Source organism: Erithacus rubecula (assembly GCF_903797595.1).
Source record: "Erithacus rubecula genome assembly, chromosome: 6".
Taxonomy (NCBI): domain Eukaryota; kingdom Metazoa; phylum Chordata; class Aves; order Passeriformes; family Muscicapidae; genus Erithacus; species Erithacus rubecula.
This window is the reverse complement of record NC_136688.1, coordinates 10,330,470-10,352,709: the sequence shown is the minus strand read 5'-3', so window position 1 is coordinate 10,352,709 and position 22,240 is coordinate 10,330,470. Positions and strand designations below refer to the sequence as shown.

The following is a 22,240-nucleotide window of genomic DNA, read 5'->3' as shown; positions in this document are numbered from 1 at the left end:
GAAGCAGATAAGGAAAATGACACGCTTTTATTGCACCTGGATTAGGCAGAGCCAGGATGGCTCATGGAGCCGGGAATTCCAGCGGCTGCCAGTGCTGCAAACGCAACCCTGTGACTCAGGGGAGCTCGGGGGTTTGCATTTTCTTCCCCTAAAAGCCTTTAGGGTTTGTTTTCACATTTTTTTTGTTTTTAATTCCCTGCAGAACAACTAGGCTTTTACAACCTGAGGTGGAAAAGCTTTGGAAAGATGGGTTTGTCCAAGGGGGAGTGTGGAGGATGCTGGCAAATATCCCGACAGCCTGGAGCACTGTTTTATCCTCTTTTTTTTCCCAAAGGAAAAGCCACCTGGAGCTGCCAGGCAGGAAGATGCCCTGAGCTTTGCTGAGCACTGGTGAGAAACCCCAGTGAACTGTTATTTAATGGTCCTTTTCCATGGCAATGGCTCCTTCCCAGGGAGAAATTTCTGGGCTGAGGAGTCACAGCTTGGATAATGCTGGATAATGTCCTTGGGAGGGGGAAGTGCTGGCGGGATTGATAGCAAGTCTCCGAGGCTTGGCTTCCAGAGTTAGATCTGGCACCAATTTAGTAAAGCAGCTGGAAAGAGGAGTTTGTGCTTGGAATCGTGAGCAGCGAGGGCGCTGCCGAATTCCAGGATGCAACCTGCAGGAGAAATCCTTTCCAGGCTTTTTCCATGGAGTCAAAGCCATCCCTGTGTGCCTAGGTGTGTTTACTATGTGCCAAGAGTGAGCCCACGGCGTGGGAACGCCTTGGGAAAGGGAGGGATCCCACCTGGAGGCTGGAAAGGGGGTTCATAAGGAAGGGGCAGGTCACCAGCCTGTGCAGGTGGGAATGGGAAAAGCTGTGCCTGAGGGAAGGAGCTGGGAATGTTCCAGCCTTGCTCTGCCCTTCCTACCTGCAACGGGACTGGTGCTGCCCACACTTTGGGAATTTATGGAAGAAATTTTTCCCTGTGAGGGTGGTGAGGATGGAATGGATTTTCTGGACAAGCTGTGGCTGCCCCATCTCTGGAAGTGTTCAAGGCTCGGTTGGGCGGGCCTTGGAGCAGCCTGGGATAGTGGGAGGTGTCCCTGCCCACAGCAGGGAGTGGAACGGGATGATCTTTAGCGCCCTTTCCAACCCAAAGCATTACAGAATTTCATGTCTGATCCCTTCAGGTGCCTGACAGAAGTTTCTCAATTCCTGCCCTGCCTTTTGCTGGCGTGCCAGCCTGAGCCTGGATTTGGGCTTCCAACGTATCCCTGGGTCAGCTCTCCCTAGGTTTGGCTCTCACTGGGATGTCTCCCCTCTGAATTAACTGTTTTTTAAGGATTCAGGCTCAGGGGTGGGACAGCAGCCTGACAAATCCCTTCCTGGTGCTGGAGAAACCACGGAAAGCTGAGGCAGCTGGAGGGGGAGATTTTTCCGAACATCCGGAACAAGCCTCTCCATTAGGGAATGATTTTCAGTTAAGGTTTGAGTGATGCTGTTTCTCTGCAGAGCTGCAGCAGCTGCTCCTTCTGAGGGGACACTGCCAGCTGCTCATCCCTGCCTTGGGAGCTTCCAGGGGCTGGGAATGACACGGAGAGTCAAGCCAGGAGGTGCTGGCTCTGGGGGCATCTGGGAAGAGCAGGTTTCTGGGAGGATCTATCTGCTGGGATAATGAAGGATTTGAGGAATGGGAACAGTCTGGAGACAGTGGATTAGCAGCTCTTTGGTAGGAGGTGATGGAGGCTGATGGCTCCAGAGAGTCGCGGGCGGGAATCACGCTGGGAAGGGAGGGAGGCAGGGCTGGGGCTGGGAAGGCACAGCCACCACAGGGATGGAAGCAAACACAGGCACTTCCTGCTTGGTGACATGGGAATGGGGGACAGGGATCCCTGTTGCTGTGGCTTTTTTCCCCAAACTCCTTGTGGTTTGGTGGGAATTTTGTGTGGAATTACAGTCGGCTGCACAGAGGGAGCAGCCTCGGCTTGTGCCAGAGAAGATTTAGATTGGGTATGGAGGGAAACTCCTTCATGGAAAGGGTTGTCAGGCATTGGAACACGCTCCAGGGGCGGAGGGATTTAAACCCCATTTGGATGTGGCACTTGGGAACGTGGTTTAGCGGTGGCCTTGGAAGAGTTGGACTCGGGGATCTTGGAGGGCTTTTCCAGCCCCACTTCTTCACTAACTGATATTCCATAGAGAGTGAGAGACAGTGGGTGAGCTGCTGGAATTTTCCCCCTGGAGGGAATGTCAGGATAATGCTGCTGTCCACCTTTCCCTGGTGGTCTGTCTCCTTTGAGAACGACAAAAACACCTTCCCAAGACACTTGTTGCTGTCACTTGGAATTCAGCCAGCTGGAACAGCCTGTGCCTGCTCCAGGGGTGATGGAGATCAGCCTGGTGTTTGCAGGGAGGGAGGAGAGAGGAGGTGGTTTGGATAACCTGGATGTTGGAATCCCTGCGCTGGGGAGGCTGTTGCACTCCCAGCCTTGTTCATGCAATTTCCCGATGATTTATTGTAATCCTAATGGAGCAGCTGAAGGAAATTGGCAGGGTTGGGGTGGAGGAGGAGAGGGGCTCATTACCCTGGGAGTAACGGAGCGTCTGGCTCCGACTGGGAGCCCAACAGGAGCAGGATTTCGGAGCAGTGGGATTGGATGTGCTGTGCTTGGGGGCGGTGGCAACGACAACAAACTGAATAATAATAAAAAGCTTCCCATGTTCCCAGCTATTCCTGGAGCCTTGTTCCTTGTCCAAATTCCCTGGAGGAGGGGTTGGTTTGCTTTTAGGTTCAGGAGAATCCTTAACCCTGGGATCTGTTGGCTTTTTTTCAGGACATGGGGATCAGCAGAGCTGGATGATTCCTTTGTTGATTGAATCCTTCCTGGCACATTCCAGGGAATCTCCAGAGCTCTAAGTCTGCCTTCAGTGGTCCAGACTTTCCCTGGGAGCTGATATGGACAATTCCAAGGCTGTGATGTGGAACAGGCTTGTGCCATATCCATGTGTTGAGGAACGATTCTCCAGCTGGAAGAGCACCACAAAAGCCAGTGGGGCTTTTGGAGGTTTCCTTGTGAAATGGATGGTGATGCCTCCATGGGGATGCTGCATCCACAGGGATAACAGAGCTGATGGATGTCTGGGATGCTCTAACTCTCCTTTATATGCCTCTGAAGGTGTGGGATTGCCAGGAATGTGCACACATCTCCATGCCATTGCCCCAGGCTTTTAAACCCAGACTCAACCTTTCCCACACATTAGGAAGCTCTGAAATTAATGGATTTGCTCCAGGAGGTTGGAGGTGGGGACAGATCCATGCAAACATCACATCTTTTGTGACAGGCTCAAATTAATTCCTTAATTCCCTTAAATGCTTCGCCACCCGCCCTCCGTGTCATGACAGCTAGGAAAAAATGGGATTTCTCAGGGCATTAATCCTTCCCTTAATGCTTTAGGGAACGTTAAGGCATCCACTTTATCCACAACATTCCGAAATTGCCTGTAAATGGTGTCACTGCCATACAGGAGGCAGGGAATGGATCCCTGGGATGAGTCCTGATGCTGGAGCTGGGCTATAAATGCAATCTGGCCCTTGCAATTCGGTGGAGCCAGGCTGGAGATGGGCAGCTGGAGCTGCTGGATCACAGGAATCCCGAGCTGTATCGGATTAATTGCCTTGTGCCCATTAATTGGCAGGATCTGGGCTGGGATGTGCTCTATCCCACCCCTCGGAAAGCCTCGAGGGCTTCCAACTGCATTTCCCTGAATAAATTAGTAATTTCCAGTCTTCCTGAACTTCTTCCCTCTGTCTCCTCCAGGTTTTGGGGCTTCCAGGTGTGCCTGCCCAGCTGGGAGCAGACCCTGCCGAAGGGAGACCTTGGAAGTGCCACGGGCTGGATGAAACGATTTGTGGGAACGCTAAATTTGGCAGCAGCTTTTCATCCAAACCGGAGCCACTTTGCACCTGTCTGGGAAGATAAAGGGACTCGGAATGAGCCTGAGTGGGATTTTTCTGCCTGAACGGGATACAAAGGCCTCGGCACAAATGAATTCCGGAGCTTCAAAGCCTTTCCTGAATGTTTTTCCGCCCCTGTCAGGCTGTTTTATTTCCCAGGTACGGTGATATCACCCAGTTAGACCATTTGAAGGCTGCTCCACTTGCTTTAAGGAGGAATGGGCAGGCAATGATGTGCTGCTATTCCCTGCTGGATCAGCTTTTCTGGGACAGAGATTTTTTTCTCTTTTTTTTTTTGCTATTTTTCAATGCCTTTTTTTTTTTTTGCTTCAGTAGGAGCATCTAAGTTGTGTCCTTGGATGATGGCAGCTGCCATGTTCAAAGGGAATTGCTGCCCTTCCTCCCAGATGGGATGGTTCTTGTGGTGTGTGTCCATCCTTGTAGGTCTTTTGTGGGGTTGTTGTTCTCTATTTTTTGTTTTGTGAAGATGGTGATTGGTTGGAAGGGACCTTAAAGCTCATCCCATTCCAGTCCCTGACGTGGGCAATTCACCTTCCACTATCCCTGGTTGCTCCAAGGCTTTTCCAGCCTGACCTGGGACTCTTCCCGGGATGGGGCAGCTTCCCCAGTGAAAATCCATTCCAGGGCCTGACCAATTTCTTCCCAATATCCCTTTTAACCCGGTTCTCTGTCACTGGGAAGCCATTTGCTCTTTTCCTGTCACTCCACACTCTTGTGAATAGGCTCACCATCTTTCTTGGGAACACTTCCTGATAAAAGGAAAGCCCTGCTTTTCCATGCTGGGCATTGAAAGCACTGTTCCATGAGGGAGACAGCAGAGCTGTGCTGGCTAGTTTTCCAGAGGGGAAGGGATGTTGGGAGAGCCCCAGGTGTGGCTGAGAGGAGATTTTAATGCTCCCTAAATTCCCTGGTTGGAGGGGATGTGGAGGCAGGTTGGAGCCGGGTTGTGCTCCCAGGGAACAAGGCATGGAATTTCTTCATGGAAAGGGTGATGAGACACTGGAAAAGGGGCTGCCCGGGGAGGTGGTGGAGTCCCCATCCCCAGAGGTGTTTGAGGAATGGCTGGATGTGACACTCGGTGCTCCGGGCTGGGTGACAAGGCGGGAATTGCCACAGCTTGGACTCGGTGGTCCTGAAGCTCTTTCCCAAGGGAATTGGTTCTTGTGGGATCCTTCCGCGGTAATTTCGCTAGCGCAGGTGCAGTGAGCCCAGCAGAGCTCTCTGCCCGCAGCAGGCGCGGTTTGCCCGGATCCCAGTGAGAATTCCCCTCTGGAATCCGCGCCCGGCCGGGACTGCCCCGCCCCGCGGCGCTACCGCCGGCCGCCACCAGGAGGCGCCGCCGCGCCCCGCACCCCTCGTTGCCGTGGCGACCGCAGGTTGCGTAGCGGCCCTTACGCAGTTGACGCAGTGGGCGGCCCCGGCGAGGCGGGGGCGGCCCCGGCAGGGCGGAGGCGGCGTTGGAGAATCGGGGGCCGCAGGGCCCCCGGCATGGAGGAGGCGGCGGCGGCCGCGGCGCTCCCGAGGCGGCGGCTGCAGCGGGAGCGAGGTGAGGGACGGCGGCGGGAACGGCGCGGCGGCGGCAGGTGCGGGGGAGCCGGGAGGGCGCTGCCACGGCCGGGGGTGCGACGCCGCCGCCCCTCGCCCCGCTCGGGTGCAGGCCCGCGGCCGCCGCAGGGTCTGGATCCCGCCCGGAGCGCGGCATTCCCGCCGGGAGGGCCCCGCTCCCTTGGCCCGCGGCCCGCGGGGAGCGGCGGGTTTCCACCTGCGCCTCTGGATCGCCGCCATCCTGCCCCCGGCAGGTGCCAGGCGTGAAGGTGATCCCGGGATTGCTGCTCGGGATTCGGGATCCTGCGGAGGGAGGCGGGAGCGGTGCTGCTGGATGTCCAGGGAGGAGAAGCTGCGGTGTGGGTGTGACACGAGGATTCTTCCTCCCAGGTTTTATTACTTCCCGCAGGGAATGGTACCTGACTTGAGCAACGCGGGTGGATGCTGAGCCGTGGCCGTAAAATTCCCAAATTTAGGATGGCAGGCGGCTGCAGAAGTGATACATCCTTATAAAAGTATCCTTATAAAAGTAAGGGAGATGTCGCTCCGAGATCCTGGAGCTGGGATGCTGCCAGGCTGCTCTCAGCCAGAATTCCCGCTGTGCCCAATTCTGGGAATTAGTACCTGCTGGTGTATTTGGGACAGGCTTCAGTTGGCACTGGGAATATGGGAATGGGGATTGCCTAGCCTGGTGCACACTGTGGTCCTTACAGCCTGCTCCAGGTGGGAATCACACAGTGATTCCCAAGGGTGGGATATATAACCCTGGGACATGAAAGCAGCAAAACTCTGAGCAATGGTTTTAAAGGAAAGGTGTATTCCAAGGCGGGAATATTCATCTCTTCCCTGGATGAAACTCAGTGGGAATGAGTTGCTGCATCCTCCTGGCTGGACAGGGAGAAGCATCTGAGTTTTTGTGGTCAGGCTGAGCGTTGTTAAATGGGAGATAATGAAATTGTGGGAAGTGGCTCTTGGAAAGCTTCGGACTCTCTGTGATTCTGGCATTGGCTTGGCTGAAATGTGTATCCTGTGGACACCGCTGGAAAAAACTTTCCAAGTGGGAAACCTGATCTAGGGGAAGGTGTTTGTTGGGCCAGGTGTTGGTGTTCAGTGCCATAAAAGTTGCACGGGGGTCTTGAAGCTGCTGGTGAAATTCCAGCAGGTCCAGCTTGGACTGGGAATGGCTCAGGGGGTCAGGAATGCCCAGCAGGGACAAGAGACTTGGAAAAGCATTTGTTACTTGGTAAATGATAAAAATAACCTGGAATTTCTGCAGTCCAAACCTTTCAGCAAGGAGCAGGATAAAATCCCCCTTTTAAATAGGAATTTATATTGGAAATTTGATAGTTGACAGCTCTGCTTTCCAAAATTTTACTCCAGAGGGTCAAAATTATGGATTTAAGAATATGAACTATGTACTGCAAGTACTGATTTTGTCAGCACTGACCTAAAAAAATCCAGATTTGTCCCAAATTCCAGTTTAAATTAAGGCACTGGGCACTTTTTTGCCTGCTACCTGCACAGCCACATCTGAATCCCGGAGACAGGGTTTATAAATCCCTGGCAGCTCTGTGGTTGCTGGGAAAAGGGAAACTTCTCTGGGCTGTGTCCACCCATTCCCTTTCCAGAGGGCTGGGAAGGAGCAGTTGTGCAATGATGGGATTTAAGGGAAATGCTGTGCCAGGAGGGAAAGTGGGAAGGGTGACAATGCTCCTCCCAATGACCAAAAATGTGGGGTAAAAAACCAATAAAATCCTTTCTTTTGAGAACTTTGTTAAAATTCCCTGGATAAACAATTACAGCAACCAAAAAAAAAAAAAAAAAAAAAAAAAGGCCAAACCAAAACACCCCTCCCCTGCTTGGTTTTTTTTTTTTTTTTGGACTTTGTGTGGGAATCTCAATCCTGTTCCTTGTGCTCTCCCTCCCCTTGGAGGTTAATTAATTGGGAGCTGGCTGCTCCAAACGAGGTCACTTGGATTTCAGAGCTGCCGTATCATTGTATGGATTTGCAAAATCAGGATTTAAGGCTTGTGTGCCTTAGAAATATTTCCTTAAAGTGGCATAATCCTGGGTTTTGAGGGTCTTTTCCAGGCAGCTGGAAGGGTGTATGGAGTAAAAGTGTTCAAGTTGGAGGGTATAAAGCTCAGAGTGCTACTCAGTTTTGAATGGAGAAGAGTTTGGAGAAGCTTCCAGTCATTCCCAGGCCTGGCTGTTATTTATGAAACTTCCTTGGACTAAACCAGCAGGAATTCTCTTCTGTCCCAAACATCCCTGTGCTGTCTGAAGGCGTTTTTTTTTGGGGGGGGGGGGGGGGGGAATTAAATCTTTGTCCCTCCCCTAGACCAGTTTTACTCTGGGGAGTCTGCACCCTGCTTTTCCTCCCTTCCCATTCTATCTTTCCCAAATAAATGACTCTTGGTTCCACCTCTGCTCCCAACAGTGATCCAGCTGATGAATGAGAGCATTCCGAGCTGGATTGAGCCCTGGAGCTTGAGGAATTTCCAGTTAAAGACACAGCAGTTGAGATGGGGTGAGTGAAACCATTTTAATCTGCTCTTGGAGCTGCAGGGCTGGAGTTTTTTGGGAGCTGGGAGCAGATGAAAGTGGCCTTTGTGCCACTGGAAGTGTGACAAATGGACTTTTGTGGGATCTGCGGAGAGCGCCGGGATGTTTGTTCCTGCTGGGATAGATGGGATTCAATCAGGCTCTTCACTCAGGCCAGTTGGAGCTGATAATTTTGTTATTCCATACATTATATTGTTCATTTAGGTGTGTTTCTATATGTTATTGTGTGGATTTTTAAGGAGAAATCAGGGGAAAAAAAAAATCCTTGAAAATTTGCCAGGTGCAGCACTGCCCAGCTTGGAACTTTGAAAATTGAAGAAAGTAGGATGGTTTTCCAGGTTTTGGTAAGAAATGGGAAAGTTTGCCTTGCTGAGGAGTATTCTGCCCTGAAATATGGACAGAAATGCTGCTGGATCCTAGTGGGGATTTTGGATACAGGATGTAATTCCCACAGAGTTTTAGGAAAAATGTGCCCTGTACCTTCAGGCATTCCTTTTTCCTCCTTTCCTTTCTCCCCTCCTTTCAGTGGAAGGCACATGGATCCCTTACCTCTGGATGACTCTGGAAAGATGAAATAAAAAAAGCTTTGGATTATTTTCCTCTTCCTTGCAGCAGGAGCTGGAAATCTGCATGGCAGCAGAAACTGTCAGGAATTCTGTCCTGGGCTCTTAATCCAGGAATTTCTTCTTTAACTCAAATCCTTCCTTAACTGCCCTTGTGCTCCAGCAGATCCCTGAAAATCCCCATCCTGCCCCATCCATTGGCATTTTTTCCTTTCTTTGAGGAGCCTTCTGAGCTCCTCTTCAAAGATTTGTGGACTTGCATGAAAACTCCTGACTTTTTGTTCCCTTTCAGCTGAGATTTGGGTTCCTGCGTGTTCCCTTGGTGTGGAATTAAAACAAGTGGGTTCCTCAGTGATGGCTTTGAACTCCATAGGAATTCTTCCCCTGAAAACAGAATACAAGATGTAATTTAGAGCCTTCAATTCCAAGTTTTCCTGATGTTTTCCACTTACCATTTCATCAGGAGTCAATGGCAAATATCTCAGTGCAACTCACTTGTAGCCATCAGTAAATTTGGGAATCCCACCTTGAATGAGCATGTTCCTTGACTTTTTTTTTTTCCTCTGGAACATGTTTCCTTGGGATTTCTTGGCATGGGGGTTTTATTATCACCACAGACCTGTGTGATCCTGAATTAGATCCAGGCATGTTGCAGGACAGAATCCTTATTCTTGTTCTTTTGGAATAAAATGCTGAATCCCTCAGGCCACCTTAAAACATTTGAACTGGATAATGGGAAGAAACAGGAAAATTCAGGACATTCCTATTATAGTTCAGTGCAGTAAATAGAAAAATGGGGAGGTTGGGGTGAATTCAGCCCTTTATTCACTGAAAGGTGCTTTTCTTCCCTGGAAGGTTCCCATTTGGATGTGTCCTGCTGCTCCCTATCTGCTGGAAGTTGGAATTTCCACAGCAGTGCATCCTTTGGGATGAAATTTATTATTCTGCCTCGGCTTGTCTTTGCAGCCCAGGTCCCTGGTGTTGACACAGCCTGGATGTATTTTTGGAATATGGATTTCAGCTCCAAACTGGGAGCCTCTGGAGGCTTGGCTTTTCCCATTGGGTCTGCTAAATGATCCTGCAAATTGGTGCTGTTTTCTCCCGTGGGAAATGAACTCTTTCTCCTCCCAGGAAATCAGAACAAGGTGCTGCTTGGGAGTTTCCATCATCTCAGCCAGCCAGGGATTGTCCTGAAAAAGTGTACCCTGTTCTGCTTGGATCCCATGATTAGAATCCTGGAATGGTTTGGTTTGGAAGGGGCCTTAAAGCTCACCCACTATCCCAGGTTGCTCCAAGCCCCATCCAACCTGGCTTTGGACACTTCCATGTATCCACAGCTTCCCTGGGCACCCTATTTCTTGGTGATATATCCTATAAATGTTCTTTATTTGCCACTGGGCCATGTTGAACCTTTGGAAGCACATTCCCCTTTTTGTGACTCCGGGTTTTTTCCGGCTGATTCAGTTGTTTGTCAGCATCTCCATGGCACCGGAGCATCCGCTAATGACAGCCAGCATTTCCCTAAATGAGAGCATTCAGGGATGAACTGGATTTTTCCTTGGAGAGGGGAAAACATATGCCCTGTCAGGGGAAGGAAAAAAACTTCTCATAAGAGCAGGAATCTGATTTGTGCTGCTCATTTTCTTCCTTGGATAGAGTAGGGAATAAGGGAAAATTTCCTGGAGAGATTCTGTGCTCTGCGGGGTTGCTCTTCCCTCTACCTTTGTCAGTTTCCCCTTATTTTCTAGTGGAAAAAGAGGCATCCATGTTCCAAAACTGGAAGGATTAGAGCTTTCCTCAAAATTCACTGACAAATCCAGGGGCAAAATTCCCTTTCCGTTTGTGGAATTGTGGTGTAAAAACTACTGTGGGAAGCCACAGGCTGCTTTGTCTGGAAAACCTTTTTCCCTGTAAATTTCATGGCTATTCCTGGATTAATGTGTTGCTTTTGGAGAAGAGTCTTTTGGCCCTTAAAAAACAAAGGGATCATGTTTTCTCCCTGAGCTCTCTTGAACACCTCCAGTGCCATAATTGAATTTAACTCAGTAGGAAATGGGCACATCCCCAAATCCAGTGTTATCCATGGTTATTCCAAGGCCTGAAAGAGCCTGAGATAAAGAGATTTGTTGCATATAATTCTTTACCTTATGGAATCCCAGCTGGCAAGGAGAATTTTGGGATTCTCTGGGGCTTTGCTCTGACTTTGTGTTCCCCGTGGATGAGGGTGGAAGAATGAGGAGAGGTGGGAAGCACGTAGGAAGCTGCAGAAAATGCTCAGGAATTGGGCGGCTGAGTAAGTGTGGAGCCTCTTAGGAATACTGGCAGAGTCGGTGAAATTCCCTTGTGAGGTGGGGAGCAGGAATTTGGGGAGGGATATCAGGAATATGCCAACATTGGAAGTTTCTCTGTTATCTAATGTGTGAGTTTGCAGGATATCTTTTATCCTGGAGAAAAGGAGGATTGAGGGAACTTCTCATTCCACACAACTCCATGACTGGATGTGGGAGCCAGGTGGAATTGGGCTCTTCTCCCAGGAAACAAATGATAGGACAGGAGGAAGCAGCCTCAAGTTGAATCAAGGGAAGTTTAGGTTGGATATTGGGAATGTTTCTTTGTGAAAGGGGTTGTAAAGCACTGGAAGATGCTGCCCAGGGCACTGGTGGAGTCCCATTCCTGGAGGGATTTAAAATCCGTGTGGATGTGACACTTGGGAACATGGGTTAGTGGACTGATTATTGGATTTGATGATCCTAAAAGTCTTTTCTAACTTTAATAATTCCATGATTCTCTATGTACAGACCAGGCACTCCTGAGGGGTTTGATGTTCCCAGCTCTTCCCATGTCCTTCATACTACAACCCATGGTTTGTGCCTATGGATTTGCTGGCTCCTTGGATGTTTGTTCCCTGGATTGGCCTGGAACCCTGGTTCCCAGCCATTCCTGGGTAGGAACTCCAAGGATTCTCGCATTTAGCCTTTATTCCTTGGGACACACGAGCTTTAGTTTGGTCCTCAGGGGGATGATCCTGCCAGATTTTCTTTCTCTTGGGGGGTGACAAGACAGGGAAGTGAACTTTCGGAGTTGTGGCATCCGAAGCGCAGTATGGACTCGCAGTTCGGGATTTTTGGGATGCACTGAGGGGTTGAGGCAGCGGAACTGATCCGAGGTGGCTTTTAACGACTGCAGGCTCACCCAAAGCCTTGTGAGGCTCAGGAGGGCGGAAGGGAACGCGCTGTGTTTGTTCTCTGGATGCTCATCCCGAGGGCCGGATTAGCGCAGCGTTCCGTGGCCGCCCCGACCGGGCGGGCGAGGTGCTGGGAGGCTCCACCTGGGCAGGCTGGGGAAAAGGCGGAGTCGCCCCAGGGAACGTGGGAATCTCCCCAACACCAGGGATCCTGGACTGTCCTCAGCCAGTTATCCTCCTAAAACCTTGGGATGCTGAGCAATGGGCGAGTCAATTGTAGGATCATTGAAATCCAGCTCCTGTCGTTTTGTTTATCCTGCCGTTTTCCAGATGCTCTCCTCATTTTTATTTCCTTGTTAACTCTTAATTGATCAGCCCTTGGAAGCAGGATATGGATTGAAAAGAGCGAGAGGCACTTCCCACTGCTAAGAAATGAGGCCTCTCATTCCAGGAAAGCCTAGATAGGTGGGGTTTGGAAAACCAGATGGAATGGGAAGAGCTCATCCTGGTTCCTGCTCCTGTAGAAGCAGGATTTTGCACTGTGTGTGCCAGAGCTGGGAAATGCTGCCCTTTGGAGTACAAAAAGCATGGAGGGGTGTGGTCAGAGCAATCCGGAACCTTTTCAGCTGAAAGCACCTGAATTATGACACCAAAATCCCAATGTTAACGTGGATTTGTTTGGTGAACCACTCGGCTCTGAGTTCCCTGGGGCTGGGCCAAAACACTCCCTCCTGCCTGGCATGGAGAGCACAGCCCTGCAGCCTCTGCTCCGGAGCACGAGGGCTCACCATTCCCAAAAACTGTGAGTTGGCCTTTGTTCTTCCAGCAGGTGCTGTTTGGCTAAACCTTAATATTTAGGGAATTTTGTTGGGTGGAGAGAGGGAGCAAATCTCCTTTTCTTTCTGGAATGCTTTCACCATTCCAGTGTGTAGGGCCTGGAAGTTTTACATGGATAGGATAAAAGCAGATGGATCTTCTGCCTCAGTGTCTGGAGGTAGAAGGTGTTGTGCCAGAGGGTGGGATACTGGAATTCCTGGTTGTCCAGGACTGGAGAAGCAGGAGATCCCGTTCCCAGGCAACATGACCATTTGTTTCCCTGTACTTTAGCTACCCTGGTGTTTGCTCAGCTCCTTGCACCTCACTGCAAGGGTTTTCCTACCCATTTCAAATTGGAACTTTTGTTGAAACTCAGGATTTTTTTTTTTTTTTTTTAAGAGAAAAAGTGACAAATCCCATTAGGAGAGAGGAAGAGAGAGGAATTTGGACTCGGTGGCCCTCAGAGCTGTGGCTGCTGCTCCATTTTAGGAGGAGAAATGAAAGAGGTGTTCCTTTACCTTTCCCAATATTTGTAGTATTCCTGGTCCTGAGGCTCCATTAGACGTTGCTGCCCTTGGAAAAGGGGATGAGGCTGGAAGTTCTCATGTTCCTATGGGAACAGGGTGTTGTAAGTCTTGGAGTTCTCATTTATTTGTCAGGAAAGGTGGGAAAGGGATTTAATTTCTTACTCAAGTGGGAAACCAAGATTCCTTCTCTCCTGCTTGGCTCTGAGTTTTCCCATTCCAGGCTGTTCTGTGGCCTTGGAGTTAATTACAAGTTGGATAAGGAGATGCCCGAATCCGCCCTGCTGTTGTTTTGCAGCCTCAGCAGCTCAGAGCTCCCTTTTTTTAGGAGAGGGGCAGCAAAAAGACCACCCTGGATTTCAAATGCTTGTGGGGCAGGGTTAGGAACCCCCTTGGAATGAGTTTTCCAGGCAAAGCTATTCCTGAATCTGCTTTTCCCACCTCCTTGGAAGCAGATAAGATGTTCAGGGCAGAGAAATTGGAATTTTTTTCCCAGTGCAGCTGTTGTTTAAGTAGCTCCCAAGGAATATGGGACTTTGCCCTGTCCTGTCTGCATGCCTCTTCCTGGGGATATTGCCCCACGTGTTCAGAAAGGTTGGGAGGAGGGGGAAATTTGGGAAAACAGCTGCATTGTGCGAGGCATGAGGAATTCCAGTCCCAAAGTTTGCTTGGAAAACTGAAGTGGGAAAAAGATGAGAGGTCAATTAAGGAACAACTTGTTTTTTAAACGAGTTTTCAGCCAAATCCAATGGAAAACAGACACCTGCCATGGGATGGGGCCTGGGTTTTGGTGTGTTGGGATTCTGGTTGTAGCAGCTGTGCAGTTTTTTCCTTGTGGGAGCTTCCCAAGGGCTCTTCTGTCACTGCACCATGGCTGGGTTGTGGTCAGCACATCTGGGTCTCCTGCCTGAGGGACCCAATCCCTTAATTTGTCATAAATCTGGGATTTGGGACTTCTGTCTGAGGGTTGTCATCCCTTATTTTGTAATAACGGGGTTGTCTTTTTTTCCCTCCTTAATTTGGATTTTCCATTAATTAGTGGCTGTTACTAATTATGACTTGGTACCTTAATACTTCAGTTTTCCGTGTCTCCATTGCTGTAGAATGGAATTTGAATTCATCCATCCCTCTGGAGGGCAGGGAAGTTCCAGCTCTCTGGTTAAAGGGGAGCTCTTCCTTCCTTCCTTGGAGCCTTTTTCCTCAGAACTATTTTGGGAACATGATTTCATCTTCCTCCTGGAGCGGGGGACAAGCCCACCACAGAAACGTGGGGGATTCAGAGCTTCTGTTCTTCCCTGCAGAAAATCACGGAATTGTGCCTCAGATTTCCCTGAAATGAGCCTGTTGGATCCTTGTAGGAGGGAAAAGGGGTGAGTTGTGTGCTGCTGGTGGACAGATCTGTGTTCTCCAGAGGTCACTCCTTGCTGGCAACCCAGAGCAGGAATGGGATTCCTGGGTGCTGAGGGAGGGGTGTTAAAGAGGCAGCTCCTGCTGGCCTTCTTCCAGTGATTCCAACCCCTTCCCTCCTTGTTTTCTCTTGGATGTTTACCTCTGGATTCTTTGGCTCCCATCCTGGTAATGCTAAATCCTGTGGTGGACTTGGGAAGAGCTGCATGAGGGTGGAGGTGAGATTTTATCCCAACACATTTCAGAGCCTGGATTCTCTCTCCCCCTTCCCCCACTGCTTTCCTGATGGAAACACGGAATTTTCCCATTTTGCTGTGTTGCCTCCTTCCTGGCTTATCAGGGAGAGGAGGAGGGACAGAGGGAAGAAGGGATGTGTGGCCTGCTGGTGCTGGCATTTAAAATCTTCTCATGGAAAGGAGGGATGGGGTCATCCCAGTGTCCTTCTTCCCTTTTCCAGCTTCAGGCTGGCAGCTGGAACACCGTGAAAATTCCAGCCAGGAAATCATGTAACTGAGGGGGGAGTTATTTCTGGTGTCATTCCATATTCTTATTCCCTTACTCCAGAAGGATCATTTGAACTCTTTTGCTGAATACTGATCCCAGCTGGGAGCAAGGAATACAGTGGAGGGAGGAAGAAACCTGTTGACATTGAGTTTCTCCAGTTTAAGGAGTGCTTGGGTTCATCCTGTGCTGAACAATTCCAAGGTGGATGCTGGAGCTGGGTATTCCCTGGGTCTGTCTGCTCTGCTGTTCCCCTCTTTGCAATGAAAATAAAATCTTTAAATATCCATGTGCTCTTGAGGTTGCAAAAATGGGAATGTCAACACTTGGAGACGTTGATTGATTTATTTTTTTCCCCACTGGAGAAGGTGTATTGTCTGTGGAATGTGGGAAAGACTGTCATGGACATGGCTGGGAAGGTGTGTGACAAGCTTCTGGTATTCTGTGGACTGCTAGGAGCACTCAAGAGATCCCTTCTTTGGAATTCTCTTGGTATTTTGGAAAAATATCAAAGCTGTCTGACAAGCCAGGTGACGAGCGACACTAGAGTTGTGCTAGGGGAAGTTTTAGGTTGGATGTTAGGGAAAATTTCTTCATGGAAAGGGTTGCAAAGCATTGGAACAGCCTCCTGTGGCAGAATCCCCATTCCTGGAAGGGTTTAAAATCTGTGTGTATGTGGCACTTGGGATAGTGGTGGCCTTGACAGTGCTGAGGAATGTTGGACTGGATGGTCTCAGAGGGCTTTTCCAACCTGAACAATTCCATGATCCATTTGTCTGTGCTCTTGGATGTACAGAAGGTCTCAGCCTGGCATTTTGAGGACAATTTGCTTCTCCTGTGGGTTTTGGGATTCTAAAACATCTCCATGAGGATGCAGACAAAATTCCTATTCCTCCATATCCGAAAGACTGGGAATATTTTCCCTTGCTGCCCAAGAAGAATTGTAGGAGATCTCAGCTTGTGCCTGTGCTCAGAATTTAAGGCTGAGGGAAGGAACTGAGGGGAAAAAAAGGTGTGGGATTGGGATGGAGAAGAGCCAGACCTGGACAAGGTTAACTCATGATCCTTCAGAGCTTGATTATTATTCTTAAATCACCTGCAGAAATTACAATATCACATTGCTCCCAGGCCTCTGAGCTCTGATCAGGGATGAGGATGTAAACTGAAAAAGGTGGAATAAAGGAATTTTTTTTGTGGCTTTGGAAGTTCACTTGCCCCAGTAATAACGGAGTGAGTCACCAAACCCCAACTCTGGTGCCTGTGATCTCTTCCTGGCTGATTAGAACATTCCCACCAAGAGCTCTTCCAGGCATTTTCTTTTGAAGCTTAATTGAAAAAGCTCTGGATGATTGGATACTTCATGGTTAATTAGAAGATAATTAAAGGAAAGAGGTAAAAATCCACACCTGGGCAAATCCTGCCAAAGGAATCTCTGCAAAGGCACTCCAGTTAATTACCAGGATGACCATCTTTGCCTCAGGAATGAGGGGAAAAAGGAATTTCTTTTCCAGCAGCCTCAAAGTGGTTGGGCTGGGAGCCAGGGTCTTGTCGTGAATTAGATCCAATAAAAGCTTTTTTCCTTATAATCCTGTTTGGGTTATAAATTCTAGTGTGGAATTCATTTGGAATTTGTATCTGCTGGACGAGGGGGAAAGATTTCTCTTGGAGAAATCAATTGCAAAATGCATCCCTATGCTGTTGGTTCAGGGATCCTTCCCATTTTCTGAGGGTACCAACTTCCATGGCCAAGATTTGAACTCAGTTTGTCTTTGGAAAAATGGAATTGCTTTCCTTTGCTTTCTAAAAGCTGTGGAGTTACTGAGTTCAGTGGAAAAGGATTGGGATTACCTGTCTGTGCTCCAGCATGTCTGGCAGCCAGGTGTGAAGTCCAGGTACAGCCCTGAGGATGATCCTGCTGGCATTTGCTGCAAGAAAGGTGATGTTTTTCCAATTCACTTCAGCCATGGGTTGAGGACAGGCTGGGATTGCTGCAAATGTTCAGCCTGGACAAGAGAAGGCTCCAGAAGAGACCTTAGAGCCTCTTCCAGTGCTCCAAAGGAGTTCCAGGAGAGCTGGAGAGGGACTTGGGACAAAGGCCTGGAGTGACAGGACAAGGGAGAATGGTTTCCCACTACCATAGGGCAGGGAGAGATGGGATATTGGGAAGAGATGCTTCCCAGTGAGGATGGCAGGGTCTGGAATGGATTTCTCAGAGAAGCTGGGGCTGTCCCATCCCTGGAAGTGTCCAAGGCCAGGCTGGATGGGGCTTGGAACAACCTGGGATAGTGCAAGGTGTCTTTGTCCATGGCAGGGGGTGGCTGGAATGGGATGGGCTTCAAGGCCCTTCCTACCCAAACCATCTGGAATTCGGGGATAGTTTTAGGAGGAGCACATTCATCTCATGTTCAGGATCCTTCTATCCATATTTTAGGAATCATGTGGTTGATTTAGCTTCTGGATCATCTGTTTCTGGGTACCTCCTGCCATAGTCTGGCATTGCCCAGCTCTGGAGCTGGTGCATTCCCACATGGGGACAGTTCATCTTTCCTGCTCCCTGTTTGCTTGGGAAGGCTTGTTCCTGGTTTTCTGTGGTATAACCAATTGTTAGGAACAGTCAGTTCCAGTCTTTGCTGTTCAGTTCCTGCCTGCACAGCTGCTTGGAGCCAAGGAATGCTTTTCCAGGGGATTCCTTTGGCTGCAGCTCTGTTCTTGTCACGTGGGGTCTCTGCTTCTGCCTCACCTCCTTTCACCTCCCTCTTATCTGGCTTTTCCAAATGAATTCTGGGTCTGGAGGTGGTGGCAAAGAGGACAGGGACAGTGTCCCTGGAGTGACAACTTCCCAAGTTCCTTCCAAGCTCTGCTGAAGGACTCCCCCAAAATGAGGGGAAGAGAGGAGTGTATGGAAATATGGAGAGTGGTGGCAACAGGGAGGAAAACCCCAGAATAGTTTGGGTTGGAAAGGATCTGGAATTTGACCCAGTTCTGTCCTCCAGATATGGGCAGGGACAGTTTCCACTATCCCAGGTGGCTCCAAGCCCCAGCCAGGCTGGCCTTGGACACTTCCAAGCATTGGGGCAGCCAGAGCTTCTCTGGGAAGTTCATTCCCAGGACTCATCACCCTCACAGGGAAGAATTTCTTGCCAATATCCCATCTAATTCCACCCTGTGGCAGTGGGAAGCCATTCCCATTGGCCTGTCACTCCTTTATCCAAAGTCCCTCTTCAGCAATCTTGGACTCTTTTCAGGCACTGGAAGGAGCTCCAAGGTCTCCCTGGAGCCTTAACTTCTCCAGGCTGAGCAAGGTCAGTGTATCAGAGACAACCAGGAGTGTCAGTTAGGGAATAAGCATGGAAACAGGAGGAGATTCCTGGTGCTATGGCTGCAACCAGGAATGTGTGGCCATGCTTCCTGTGGCACCAAGTTTACTGGATGTTTGGAGAGTAGAGCTGGGAATCAGCAGTTCCAACTCCAGGATCTGTAGTGATGAATCCACAGGGAGAAACAAGCACAAGGAATCTGTGTCAGCAGGAAAAAGTTGGAGTAAATATGTGTGAGTAATTCCAGGAGTCAGAGCTGGGAAACCAGAGGACTGTGGAACTTAAGAAGGAGATGTAAAACTGCCTTATGGAATTAAATAATTCCTGAGTTTGAAACTGAATCCCTATCTCCTGGCTCTCCCTGGGGAGCAGTGGGCAGGGCTGGATCCCTGCTGGGGAGGGATGGGTGTTGTGGCTGCCAGGAGAGCACAGATCCTAAGGGCCAGGAGAAACTGCGGATCAGCTCCACGTGCCAGCTGGGGGTGGTGAGGAGGAGGGATATGTGTGCTGGGATTTGGAAATGCAGCTCCTGGAGTGTCCAAGGAGAAGGGGATGTGGAAAAGGAAATATATTTAAGGCTTAAATATGGCACAGGATCAGGGAAGCCTGGTCTTGATTCATCCTTGCTTACATAAGCAAAAGGAAAAGAGGATTCCTGCTCTCCATTACAGATCTGAGATTTGGGGAGAGTCTGGAGAGTTCAGCTTGGCAGGATTCCAGTTCTAGGTTGCTCAGTTGTTGTTAGGGAAGCACTGGATGGGTAAAAATTCCTAGGGAAAGGAGAAGGAAGCATTTGATCCATTGGTCCTGGTAGTCTGGAGATGTGTGGGATCAGTGCTGTTGTTCCCTTTGGTGATTCCAACATCTTTATTCCAAGCACCAGCTGGAGGAAAAGCAGGCTGGTAAGTCCCAGGATTTGATTTCCATGGGGTGGGAATTTGAAACTTAATTCCATAAACTTGGGAGAGAGTTGGAGCTGCATTTGCTGGACTGTTAATGGTTTTCCATGTGTTCTTCCTCAATGAGCTTCATGTTTCTAATGGACAATTCCTGGGCCTTTTTGGGATGGGATGAAAGAGGAGCTGTTGGGGTGTGGAAGGAGGGAGCTCCTCCTGAGGATCTCCACGGGGACTGGAATTTTGGGGTCCTGAAGCACTGGAAGAGGTGATTTATTCCTAGGAGCAACCCTTGAGGCAGGAAAATTTTTCCCAAGCTGTCATTTGGGTGAACTGGAGACCTGGAATCTGCCTTTCCCTCCCTCATTCCCTGCTCCTGTTTTCTTTGGATTAGCAGTTTTATGGGAGCTGGGGCAGACCCTCCTTTGGAAAATCATTCTTCAGGTGAGAATAAAGCAGGATTCTTCTGATTGGAATGCTCAGCCTGATGATTTCTTTTACTACCAGGACTATTCCCATGCATTGAGTTGGAAGCTGTGGGATGGGAGGGGCAGAACCACATTTCTTGGGAAGTTGCAGTTGGAAATCCAGAGTTAGAATTGAAATGTTCCCTTTGAGTTTAGGAAAAAGCTCATATTCATATTCCAGCTCTATATTTAAGCCAAGAACATTTCTGGCATTCCCACTTCCCTGCTGTTGTGCATTTAAAATCCCCACCTGTGCAGGTGTTCCTGTCCTGGCCCTTCCCCAGACAGGACTTTGGTGTTTGATCCTTACTTCCAGGGTAAACATGGAAGTGAAAGTGGATACACTCCTGGATTCAGTGTGGAAAGAAGCCCTTGGATAGCAGCAATCCTTTAGATGCTGGTGATGAGTTCACAGAATCTTGCTGGAAAAGCATGAATTCAAGGTTGGTTTTTTTAATCCATAAATATTCCTGTAGGTTTATCAAATGAGAGCCAGGAAGCAGATTCTGCTTAATAAGGTGCAAGATTGATTTCCAAGATATTGGGAGGTGGCAGTCTGGGAAGGTTTGGGGAGTAATAGGAAAAGACAAAACACAGACCTGGCATTTTCAGGGAATTCACAGCATTCAGGAATATTCCCTCTTAGACATACTCCCACAGAATGAGGTCCTCAAATAGGCTGTTGGAAGTTTCACTTGGACTTTGGGAAGTACAACCTCCATGACCTCATCTTTCTAGAAATGTGGGATACAGGGCATGTCCTTGGCCAAAGGAAACAAGCAGGGACACAGTGAGGGAAATAGGCAGCATCAGGAAAATAAGAATAGGTCATATCCAGGTCAGGTTTAGATTGAAGCCATTCCCAAGGTTTTTGAGCCTGGAAGTGTCACAGATCCAGGATTTCTGTTTAATGAGGACAATTTGTCTTGAGAAAAGAAGCATTTGGGTTTAGATTCCCAAAAAAACTTCCCAGATAGCCCTGATTCCCAGCATTTTTGACTTGCAGCTGGGCCTGTACCTGCCTAACCACTTAGTCATGGAATGTGAGAAGAAGAAAACTCCTGGGATGACCTGTGGGATGTGATGCAGAAAAAAGCACAAATTGGGAATGCTGGTGAGCAGGGAATAAAGTGAGAAGCTGGAGGGTGTGGAATTCCATGCGTGTCCCTCTTCCCCCCCAGTGCCAGGAGGGAGGGAAATAATCACTACTTTAAATTCCTTAAGATCATTCCTGGGAGATGAACAGAGCCAGCATTCCCTCCTATGCCAGCAGATGCACGTGGAGGGAACTTCTCCCTGGCGATTCCCATGGCTCTGGAGCCGCCTCTCCGGATGCGCTTCTCCTCTCCAGCACATTTGTGGGGAGGGGAGCAGGGAAGGAGTGCCAAGGAATGGTGTTGACCACACAGTTTTCCCGAGTTTGGCAGGGATTTTGTGTTCTCCCACTTCTTTCGCTCTCCCCGTGTTGGCAGCGGTGGTCCCGGCGCCGCTCCCGGTGGCTTTCCCTGCATGTGACTCATCCCCAGGGAATTCCTGAAGCAATGAGTCAAGTTATTGGGAAAACTGTTTGCCCACTAGCGTAAAACTAGGGAGCCAAGGAGCTGCCTGCAGGAGGGGAGAGAGGCAATTCCTTTTGGGAATGGCTGGGCTTCTCCTCCCTCTTCCCGAAGGCATCGCTTCCAGATGTGCCAGAGCAGGGATGTGCCTCCAAATTCAGTATCTCACCTGGAAATGTGCTCCTTCTGCTTTTTTCCTGCCTTTTTGAAAAGGAGACTGAGCTGATAAGCATTCCAGGGTGAAATAAAACTGTGGGATCGGAATTTGCCAGGATTGTAGTGGAAAATAGCTTTTCCTACAGCAATGAGATTCCATCCAAAATGCACTTTGTTTAAGTTATGGTCACCTCTTGGATCTGCCCTGGCTGGCTTCATCCAGCCCTTGGAGTTTTGGCTATAAATAACTCAGAGGCTGTGTGCTTTCCAACCAGGGATTACCAAGTTCTGTGTGTAGCTGTGGGATATCCCAACAAAATCAAGGATCAGCGATTCCCAGTAATTATATCCAAGGAGAATGAGCTGCTGTTCCACACCTGGGAACAGATTTTGGATGCTGGAAGCATTTATTCCTGCATCCATCACCTTATCCAGCTATTCCCTTTGCATTCCCTACCCCATTCCAGCCAAGCTTTTCTTGTAGTGGGGGATTTTAATCCCCTGTAGAACACAGAGTTCTATTTCAAATCCCAAATTAATTGGGATTTATTACATTTCCCCCCCCTGGCAACTTGGCCGTTATTTTTGCCGGAGCTCGGAGCGGTCGGGAAGCTGCCCGTGGGCTCTGCTGGCACAAGCTGTGGGTGGAATTGCGGATCTGCCGGCATCGAGACAAGGATTGGGGGTTGGTTTTATCTCCATTCCTGGCAGCACACTGGCATTGTGTGGGACAGTTCCTTCTCCACTCCCAGATTCCCAAGAAAGTGGTGTCTTCCCTTGTTT

At 49.3% G+C, this 22,240-nt stretch overlaps 1 protein-coding gene across 3 annotated transcripts in view; it reads left to right on the top strand.

The window, feature by feature from the left end:
* Positions 1-5,384: 5,384 nt before the first annotated feature.
* The window catches only part of DAGLA (diacylglycerol lipase alpha), a 55,862-nt gene continuing 39,006 nt past the window's right edge, over positions 5,385-22,240 (top strand). Inside the window, exons 1-2 of one of the 3 annotated variants that reach the window (XM_079307601.1) lie at positions 5,385-5,506; positions 7,946-8,035. The gene's annotated coding sequence lies outside the window, so the exon portion shown is untranslated. Of the gene's footprint in view, positions 5,507-7,945; positions 8,036-14,383; positions 14,528-20,169; positions 20,189-22,240 lie in introns of those variants that run through there. The other 2 variants (XM_079307604.1, XM_079307605.1) reach the window with 2 other exon arrangements.